At 36.4% G+C, this 9,109-nt stretch overlaps 1 long non-coding RNA gene across 1 annotated transcript; it reads right to left on the reverse strand.

Annotated features, from left to right (window-relative positions):
- Positions 1-1,395: 1,395 nt before the first annotated feature.
- Positions 1,396-8,594, reverse strand: LOC116444304. Its single transcript, XR_004240271.1, has 3 exons — positions 8,502-8,594; positions 5,353-5,440; positions 1,396-4,082 (listed from the first exon to the last, which is right to left on the reverse strand). It is a non-coding gene; the product is annotated as an uncharacterized LOC116444304 (long non-coding RNA).
- Positions 8,595-9,109: the final 515 nt, after the last annotated feature.

The raw sequence follows: 9,109 nt of genomic DNA on the forward strand, positions 1-9,109 counted from the left end.
CACAAAACTAAACTCCTATCTTTAAGAAGCAGTCATCCTTCCTTTGATAACTAAAATACTAATTTGGATTTCTGAATGCTTTTTCTTTTCCTCCTCTGCTTTCCAAGCTGCCCCTGACCTGGCTCCCTTTTCCTTTCAAAATACCATGTCTTGTTACTGACATAAGTCAGAGAAACTTACAAAAAATAGCAGGCTTTGCCCCCTGAATGAGAAGATGCTGTTCTGGGACCTAGGCACCACAGAGGCTGGGAGGGGAGCGAGGTGAAATACTGTTCCATGAAAACCCTGAACCGTAGTGCTGGTAACAAGCGGCCAGAAACAGCAACTTTTTAGCCCCACAAGCTGTGTTCCAAGTTTTAGTCTGACCAAGATGTATATCCCATCCCTTGGAGAGCCTAGGAGAAGGAGTTGTACCATTCTCCCAGGAAAAGGGTACACATAACCACAGAGGTTTCCTCAGCAATTTCCCTCTCCCTCACTGCTCAGTGAAGTCAGCCTGCACAGTTCTTCCTGATTTACTTCCTCCTGTATTCGGGGATCTGGATTACCTTTGCACAACCCAACCCCATCTGGAAGTGGTGACCTAACCCCAATAAGACCCAAACGGTGAATTGCTCAGGTGCTGAATATCAGCATCTTCTCCACCTGTGTGTTTATATACCCCATATGTATGTAAAGATCTAATAACCATGTCAGCAGCTATGCTTTGTGCATGTTCAGCTAGGAAGTATCCAGTGAGATCTTAAACCTGATTACAAAAAGTGGTTGAGAAAAATTAATTTACCAGATGTCATGTTTCATACTTTTTTAAATGTAGGTAGCTGAAGCCTGCTTTCAGAAAGGAGGACTAGTACACTTCTGAGCAGCATTACCCAATGTCTTTTTGCTTCAAACTGTGCCAAGAAACTACTGGTACAAGATAAATTAATTTCATCTTTGACTGCTTTGTCAATCATCGTAAGATATTAAATCACAATAGAAAAGACATTGTTATACAGTGATTATTCTCCTGGGATATCCTAAAACAGGAAGAGCAGTCAAGAGTTTCGTATAGCACAGGACAGTAATTATCTCATGACAAGTATGGTCCCTGGAGATCACTTCAGAGCTATTTTAAAGGTATTGTAGAGAATAGTGTGTATATATGTTGTACTAGGAGATGACAGAGATGGCACTTTACAGTCACAAAAATGAATTCTAGCTGGCTGTGAGGTACACACTGATTAATTTAAAGTGTTAACAGCCAATTGAACACTTCTTCAGTTGAAGCATATTTATTACAGAGTGTAACAACCAGTTAATCACACTTTGAAGCTGTGGCATAAGAAAGAAGTTGGAAAGAATCAACCATCTCTTTTTTCAGTCATTTATTTAGCTTGATATAAAGCACTTCCTTTTTGTTTTTACATCTTAAAACTACTTTGAAAATGCAAGGACATTTTTCCTCTTTTAAAAAAAAATTAACAATACACCATATTTGAGACAAATGAAGAATATTGCTAAAGAAGGATTGTTGAAGCTATGGTTGAGGTCTCGGGAATGTCAATAACTGACCTAAATTGAAATCAGTTTACAACTCTTGCAATAAGCTATTCAACCACTTTGCCATATGCTTTATTCCTATATTACAATTCACATTTGCTTACACAGTTCTAACACTAGTCTATTTTAATATCCCTGGAAACCTGCATATGGTTACTGTTTCTCGTCTTAATGCAAGGACAACAACTAAAGTATTTTTTCTTTTGTTTAAAAATTTCCCTTTCACTCAATATACTTGATCTCTGTTTCTCTCAGAATAAACTATGTCATACATATAGCACTTGTGCCTGAGTGTGTGTTTATGTGTAGGAATTTTTTTCCTGAGCTATCTGCTCTGCTTGGAAATGTGACCTCCATGAAGCATACAGAAAATTGAATATGCGTAAGTACTTGCATACACATTTTTTGTGTGAAAAAAAGTCTTTAAAAATTACCATAATAATTGAAAAAAACAGAAAATTAATTAAATTATAATACACAAGTATTGATAGGTCAGCGCTAAGCAGACTAAAAGCAAATTCTGTAACTTGATGTTTAGAAAATGATTATTATAAAATACATCCCTGTCTGCAGATTTAGGACAGGCTATTATTCTTACTTTTATCAAGAATCATATGAAGACAAGCTTAGTAAACACCTGTGGATGCAATATGCATTCTCCATGCATAATAAAGTCAGGGGATCAAAGAACTACATTGCTGCAATATTGATTACTCTTTTGCATACCATGGAAATAAAAAAAAGTTGTCATAAGATATTTAAAATTTTTGTAAGGTCCCCTGGGGCATATGCTGATCTTAAAACGGGACAGGAAAAAAAAAGGAAGAATATGATTTTGAGAATATTATTTACAAATAATATTTATGAAGCGCCAGTGAATGTGTATTTCCTTCTTTTTCCTTTTCTGCAACTAGTCTCACTAAGATAAAAGTATAGAAAAGCAAACCTTGTTCCCAGTATTCTTGTCACATTTTTAATAAAGGACTAAAATATGTATTAATTTCTAAGGAGCATAAGGACACCTTAACAGAAATAGAGAACCTTTTACAAAGGAAGAAATCAGAAATTCATGCCAAAAATGGTAAAATTCATCCTTGGAAAAGGGCCAGCACATAGTCCACATCCCATTTAATTTTAATATGACAACTTCATTGAGTCTCATGTAATGTTGTGCCCAATGTCTGCTCTCAGGATGAATTTCACACAGGATAATGGAATATAGAACAAAGGCCAAAGAAAGCATTTAGAGCTGTAGTGTTTACAGCACATATATAAAGAGTATTCTGACTAGACATAAATAAAGTTTGAAGCAGCATCACTAGGTGCAGCTGCAGGTTAATGTTCCAAATGAACCAACAGCAGGTTTTTTCATGTCCTGAACTTAACTGCGAAGGAGGCACTTGCTGTGCCCATGCTATTCTCTTAACACTTACTATTCCCTCTTTAGTATTCTCTTCTTCAGGTCTCCAGTACAACACATCAGGCATTATAACCCACTTCCCCTACAACACATCCCCTGTGTCTTTGCAAAATAAAGCCCTGCTTACAAAAGGCTAAAGATCACCTCCAACAGACAACTTGGGATCACCTGGGTTTCAACTACACAGTTTAACCTTCAGTTAAAGACCAATCTGTGAGAAGAGGCATTACTTTTTTTCCCCCCAAAATCCCATGGGTAGTTTCTGAAGGCAAATTCCACTGTTCATGTGTAAGTAGAAAACAAGAGCCAGAAAATGCTAGTTTTAGGAAACAGAATGTTTTCTATATTTTCTAAGAGAATTGAAGCTATTTAAAAAGCAGCACACACACACACAAAAAAACAAGAGGTTTTTGTTAATAAAATGGATGTGTTCACAATCCATATATTTTAATTTAAATTAATTTTTTTGTATCTGAGTGGGATGAAACTTTTAAAAGCCTCTCAGCTTTACCAGTGGTGGTGTTTCATTTTACCACTGTTTGTAATTATCTATTTACACTAACTTAACAAATGTGGCACCTCCAGCAAAAAAGCTAAAGGTTGATGAGAAACAGAATGAAAAAGCACCTAAATGTTAGACTAGTCAGCAAGATTTTCAAGTTTGTTAAAATTAATACAAGCTATCATTAGAGTACTCTACAGTTCAGTGCTTCATAAATAGGAAAAACAAAGCATTAATGTTTTTTTGTAGCTTTCAGCTTGACTTTTATGGGGTTTCATCTTCCTCTAACAAATCAGGAGGCAGAACAGCTCATAAAGCTTCCAGTATAGGCCAACATTTTAATAATTCACTATGTGCATCCTGAGCCACTTACAACTTGAATGCATCCAGAATGATTGAAAAAATATCTTGTAATTACATAAAATACAGCAACCAAGAACAAAGAATTATCTCTCTCTGTTCTAGTGTGAAGGTGGATACCTCTTCAATATTTTGCCTGCTTCATTGACTGACCCAGTCTTGGCAGAGCAACATAAAAAACTTTCTTCACTTCTGTCTGCTGGGTCCCACATGTACTGAAGAACAGTAGGGCTCCTTCCAACTGGCGGTTGATATTTTCTAAAATGAAATAAAACGTCAAATTACAACTTTATGCAGCAAAAAGCATGGCAGACTGCTTCAGACTGAGGCTGCCTCAGAAAATGACATTGTGGGAGAATCAGTGCCAACTAACTTCAAATTTTGAAAGTTTATTCAAAATGAATGAGTGCATTACAAGTACCATATGATTTTATCAGGATAGAAGGTAATTCCCACAATGTTTTAAGTCATCCACAACCTTGATCAGTTGCTGTGAAGCTTTCTCGGTGTGCCAAGCAATTAAAAGACTTGGGAATATCAAAGTGGGTGAAAGGATTCTTTGGTAAAACACTGAGTTACTTAAATATTATTTTAAAAAATTTGAAATTGTCAATGATTAATTATTCAGAGAATCATAGAGCATTTCTTAATAAAAGTTCTATGGAGGAAGGCATACACCTCTTACTCAGATGCCTATATTACAATCATATCTTATTGCACTAATAAATATTTAACTACCTTGACTCACAAAAATACGTAAAAAATCATGGAAAATTAAGCAAAAATAAGCATCTGGCTACAATTCCAGTTGGAAAAATAAACTATTTCATTTTATATAATCAATTATCAAGAGCTATTAAAAGCCCCTGGTCCAACTAGGGACTGTTGAACAGAGAAGGAAAATATTTGGCCTACATAGACCTGAAGGTATTTTAGGCTCTTTTTGGTGATGCAAGGGTTTGACAAAAAAATATATACATAGAAAACTGAAAGCATATAGTTTTAAAAATGGACATAATAGTTTTAACTTCCACATAATGTTTGTAATATGTACTGTCCGGATATCAGGACTTCTTTTTTTTAATGAAAGGTTCCAGATTCTAAAACAAAGCAAGAAAGATGGTTTTGGGTTCTTCTAAAGTTCTAGAAATAGCTAGAAAAATGAGTGCCATCACCTTTTTTATACATAAAATGAAACATTTAGAAGGAGAAAAAGCATCAGATCAATCCAAAATTAAATTTTTCAGTGGCAATCTGAGAACTCCCATGCAAGTCAGCAACACTTCTCTGCTCTGGAACTGCAACACCAGATAATTAATTTTTCCATGTTCAAAGTCACTGTTTCTAAAAAGCATAAATGAAAATAACTATTTTTTATTTTCTTTCAGGTATGAAAGGTATGTTAGAGGAACTGTAAACATGAATTGAAACTTCAGCTTACTTTTACTGGCATTTTACAAGGTTGCAACTGATAAAATAGGATCTAATCTTTCTCTTTTTGGAGAGAAACGTCAACAGTTTTCATTACCCAGAGCTTTTCCAAGCGGGATCTTTTTCTTCTTTTCCATTACTTGAAGAGGAATTTTTCCACATGCTTTATCCAAGTATTTTTATCCCTACAAATATTCAGAGGCCATATGAAAACAGAATCAATCTCAGAAGAACAGAGGCATCAAACAGAGTAACCAAAGTCCAGATAAGTGTTCCTTACTGGTAAATGTTTCCTCCTCAATCAGTCCATGACTCAAAATTTGTGCCACCTTCTGCTCAGCTGTGTGTTATGATGTAACCATTCATCAAGGAGGAAATCCCTAATTTCATGAAATACTCACAAAACGGAATTTTAATAACAGATTATGAGAACTGTGAGAGATTCTGACAGCAAGTTTTGTACTTCTCTGACAGCAAGTATAACTGAGACTCAAGGGTGCAACCTGTAAGAAAATGTCCTTTCTCCCTGGTTGAGAATGATGGTAGGGCCAGTGAGTTTAACTTGTTAATCAATTTGGATTTACTAGTATGGAATTCCTTCTTCTCTAGCCTGCAGAACAAAGATAAGTGGCAGACAGAAAGCTATGAGGTACAAAGTTTAACAGTGAAACAAAAAATAATAATGAAGAATAAACTATGCCATTTCTACTATAATGAAGTCTGTTTGGCTTCAGCTTTAGAAGCAAGCTATTTTAGGCTCTCTAGTGGTGCAAGGATTTAGCAGACAATGAAATATATATTAAAAAACTGAAAGCAAATATGTGTAAAAATGTCCATAATATTTCACTCACTGATATGCTTTAATCCTGGCAAGGATTATGGAAAGGATTTATAATTTAAAATTTAATATCACATTGGCTTATAAAACCCCTGATTTGCTTTGGTATATATAAGTAATTCTAAAAAACCTCACAACACCAATCACCCCCAGGTTTTCTGATTTTATATCAAAATGAAACTGGAAGCTTCTGCTTGACCTCAACTTGTCTCATCAATTCTTTCTCAAGGTCTGCTCTCTGCACTGCTGCTCCCTGCTGACAGCCTGCCAGGGGTCATGGCCTCCTGCCACCAAAGTCCCACCTGAACCAGGAGTGTCCATCTCCTCCAGAAGCAGAGCAAGGGGAGAACCTTGTCTAGACCCCAGTCGTGGACCAGTCGCTTTGACCACTCTTTGGTCACAGTCTCTGAAAACCTGCTCTTATTTGACAGGGTGCTGAAATCGATATGAAAACATGCCCTGGTTATGGTTTGGAGGTTAAAGAGCCGGAGCATTTCTTCCAGCACAGAAATACCAAGTGCCTCATGAGATGAAGGCAATAGCTGACAGGAGTTTCTGCTGAGAAAGATGGCTGAGTGCCATCTTCTCGAACTGTCAGGCACTGGCTTTATTTGCAAATCTGTGAATCTCTACGAATGCTACAGGCAAAAATCCTTCCCCTGCGGTGCATCTCCGACATTCTCATCTCAGGAGCTTTAAAATCTAGGCTTTACAGTATTTTCTCATTAATTTTGAATAGCAGAGCACACAGGGAGAATTCAATTTTTCTACCTTGTCACTGCCCAATAAATGAAATTCGCAGAAAAAAACACCACAGAGCCCAAAGTCCCCTAACAACAAAGCGTTGCAATCTGAATTTTCTTTCATTTGGGAAGATGTGGTTATCTGTGAATAAAGACCTCATATTCCCAGTAGTGATCATTTCCACAAGATTTTTGTGTCAGTTTTTCTGAATTTGAGTATGTTGTAAACTTAGGACAAAATGCTCCCTCAACTTCGTATGACATCAATACAGCTTTAATGAATCTGACCCACTAATTCTCTGCTCTCAAAGCCACCACCTCTGGTGCAATGATCTGACACATTGTTTAGCATACATTTTTTAAATCTCATTTAATTTTATAGTAGATTTTTTGTCTTAAAACCTTACCCTTTTATTGAGCAATTAAGCTGCGTTCTCAGTCAGGGGGAAGAAACGCTCATAAAGTAGAAATAAGCTAAGCAGTAACTTCTAGACAGAAGTTGCATTTTTATTTCCTCCATCATAATAGGAACAAGTATTTGCTTTCTAAAATAAGATGCAGAGTCTTCTAAAGAGCTGAAAATGACAACTGATTTTTTAAATTTTTTTTCCTAAAGTGAGGGGAAGGTTAGAGCTCTTGGAATAACAAACTGGTTCTGGTATACGGGCCTTACCAGATCAGTCAAATAAAGTGAACAAGAGTTGTTGGAATCTTTTCTACGACCATTTTGCTGACTGATGGCTGTTTTCAATGCATCACATACTGAATTTTTTTCCAGAAAACACATTTGTTTTAACACAAATATTTTAAAGGTAACCTTGTTGCTGCCATCAAACTAATAAAATCCTGTATCAGTTGTAAACTGTTCTGATTTTAAAGCAAGGTTACTGGAGACCTCTTTGTGATGGTTCAATGACTACTAGCGAATTTTTTAGATGAAGTTTAGAAGCATAAAACATTATGTACAGTACCTAAGTATGTATTGAACTATACTAATTACAAAATTAGGTTTTAACAAATGTGAATTTGAAGGAGATTGCTATTCGTAAGACACTATCAGTGGTTTTTATTTCACTTATCACCTCCATTCTTATTAAGTTGCTCTGGTAGCTTTAAAGTATGTTTTTATCCACCCTGAGCAAGAAAGAAAGAATGTACTCTTAAAATAATCACACAACACTGTCTAAAATATTAAACACCCCACCAATATGTAATTCATTTGAAGAAAATATTAAACCACAAAAATATATACTGCTAATCTCTGGAGAAATTCTTTCTTTTTTCACTGTTAATTAAATGTCACTGAACAAATAAAACAATTCAATGATATGTCTTCTAGAAAACATATTGTTAAAATATTGTTAAAATATATCTATATTATGGATACCTACATACTTAAGTTACATATTCAATAAATGCAAAAGCTTTAAAAATAATTTGGGTAGAGAAGACATCCATGCAGAAACAGAGTAGGCAGAAGTATATGACAGGCTGTTGTAAGATGCAATAGCAAACAGCTTTATGAATATATGCACAGTTCTGGTGTCCCCAACATGAGAAGGACATGGAACATTTGGAGCAAGTCCAGAAGAGGCAATGAAGTTGATAAGAGGATTAGAGCAGCTTTGCTATGAAGACAGACTCAGAGAGTTGGGGTTGTTCTACCTGGAGAAGAGAAGGTTGGGTGGAGACCTCATAGCAACCTTCCAGTGTCTGAAGAAACCCAGAGAGGGACTCTTCATCAGGAACTGTAGTGATGGTCAGCTAAAAGACAGGAAACTTAGCTTAGATATATAGACAAAATTCTTTACTGTGGGAGTGGTGAGGGACTGGAACAGGTTGCCCAGGGAGGTTGTGGTGATACCAAAACCAGCTGGATAGAAACTTTCTAACAGTTTTGAGTATTAGAAAGCAGGCGTTCTTTATTACAGTGTGCTGGCCACTTGGGGGATCCCTCCTCCATTCATGTGCGACAAGTGTTGGAACAGAGTTTTTATCATACACGTTGGTTACATACTCACTAGCTACCCCACTTCCTTGACTTTATTTTACATAGTCACACCCTTAAGACAGAAGTCTGGCCCATAACTCAGAAGTCCTTGAGTGGTTCTTTGGGGGTCTGTCTTCAACCTCTGGAGTCCTTTTTAGGTGAGTGTTCCTCGACCCCTGCATTTGAGTGAGCTCAATATTGTCATTCCATATAACTTCTGCTTTGTCAGCCTTGCAGAGCTGAGCAGGCATCCTGCTTGCATTTTGCATGATTTCTGTTTGCT

The sequence above is a fragment of the Corvus moneduloides genome, chromosome 5 (assembly GCF_009650955.1).
Source record: "Corvus moneduloides isolate bCorMon1 chromosome 5, bCorMon1.pri, whole genome shotgun sequence".
NCBI classification, from domain to species: domain Eukaryota; kingdom Metazoa; phylum Chordata; class Aves; order Passeriformes; family Corvidae; genus Corvus; species Corvus moneduloides.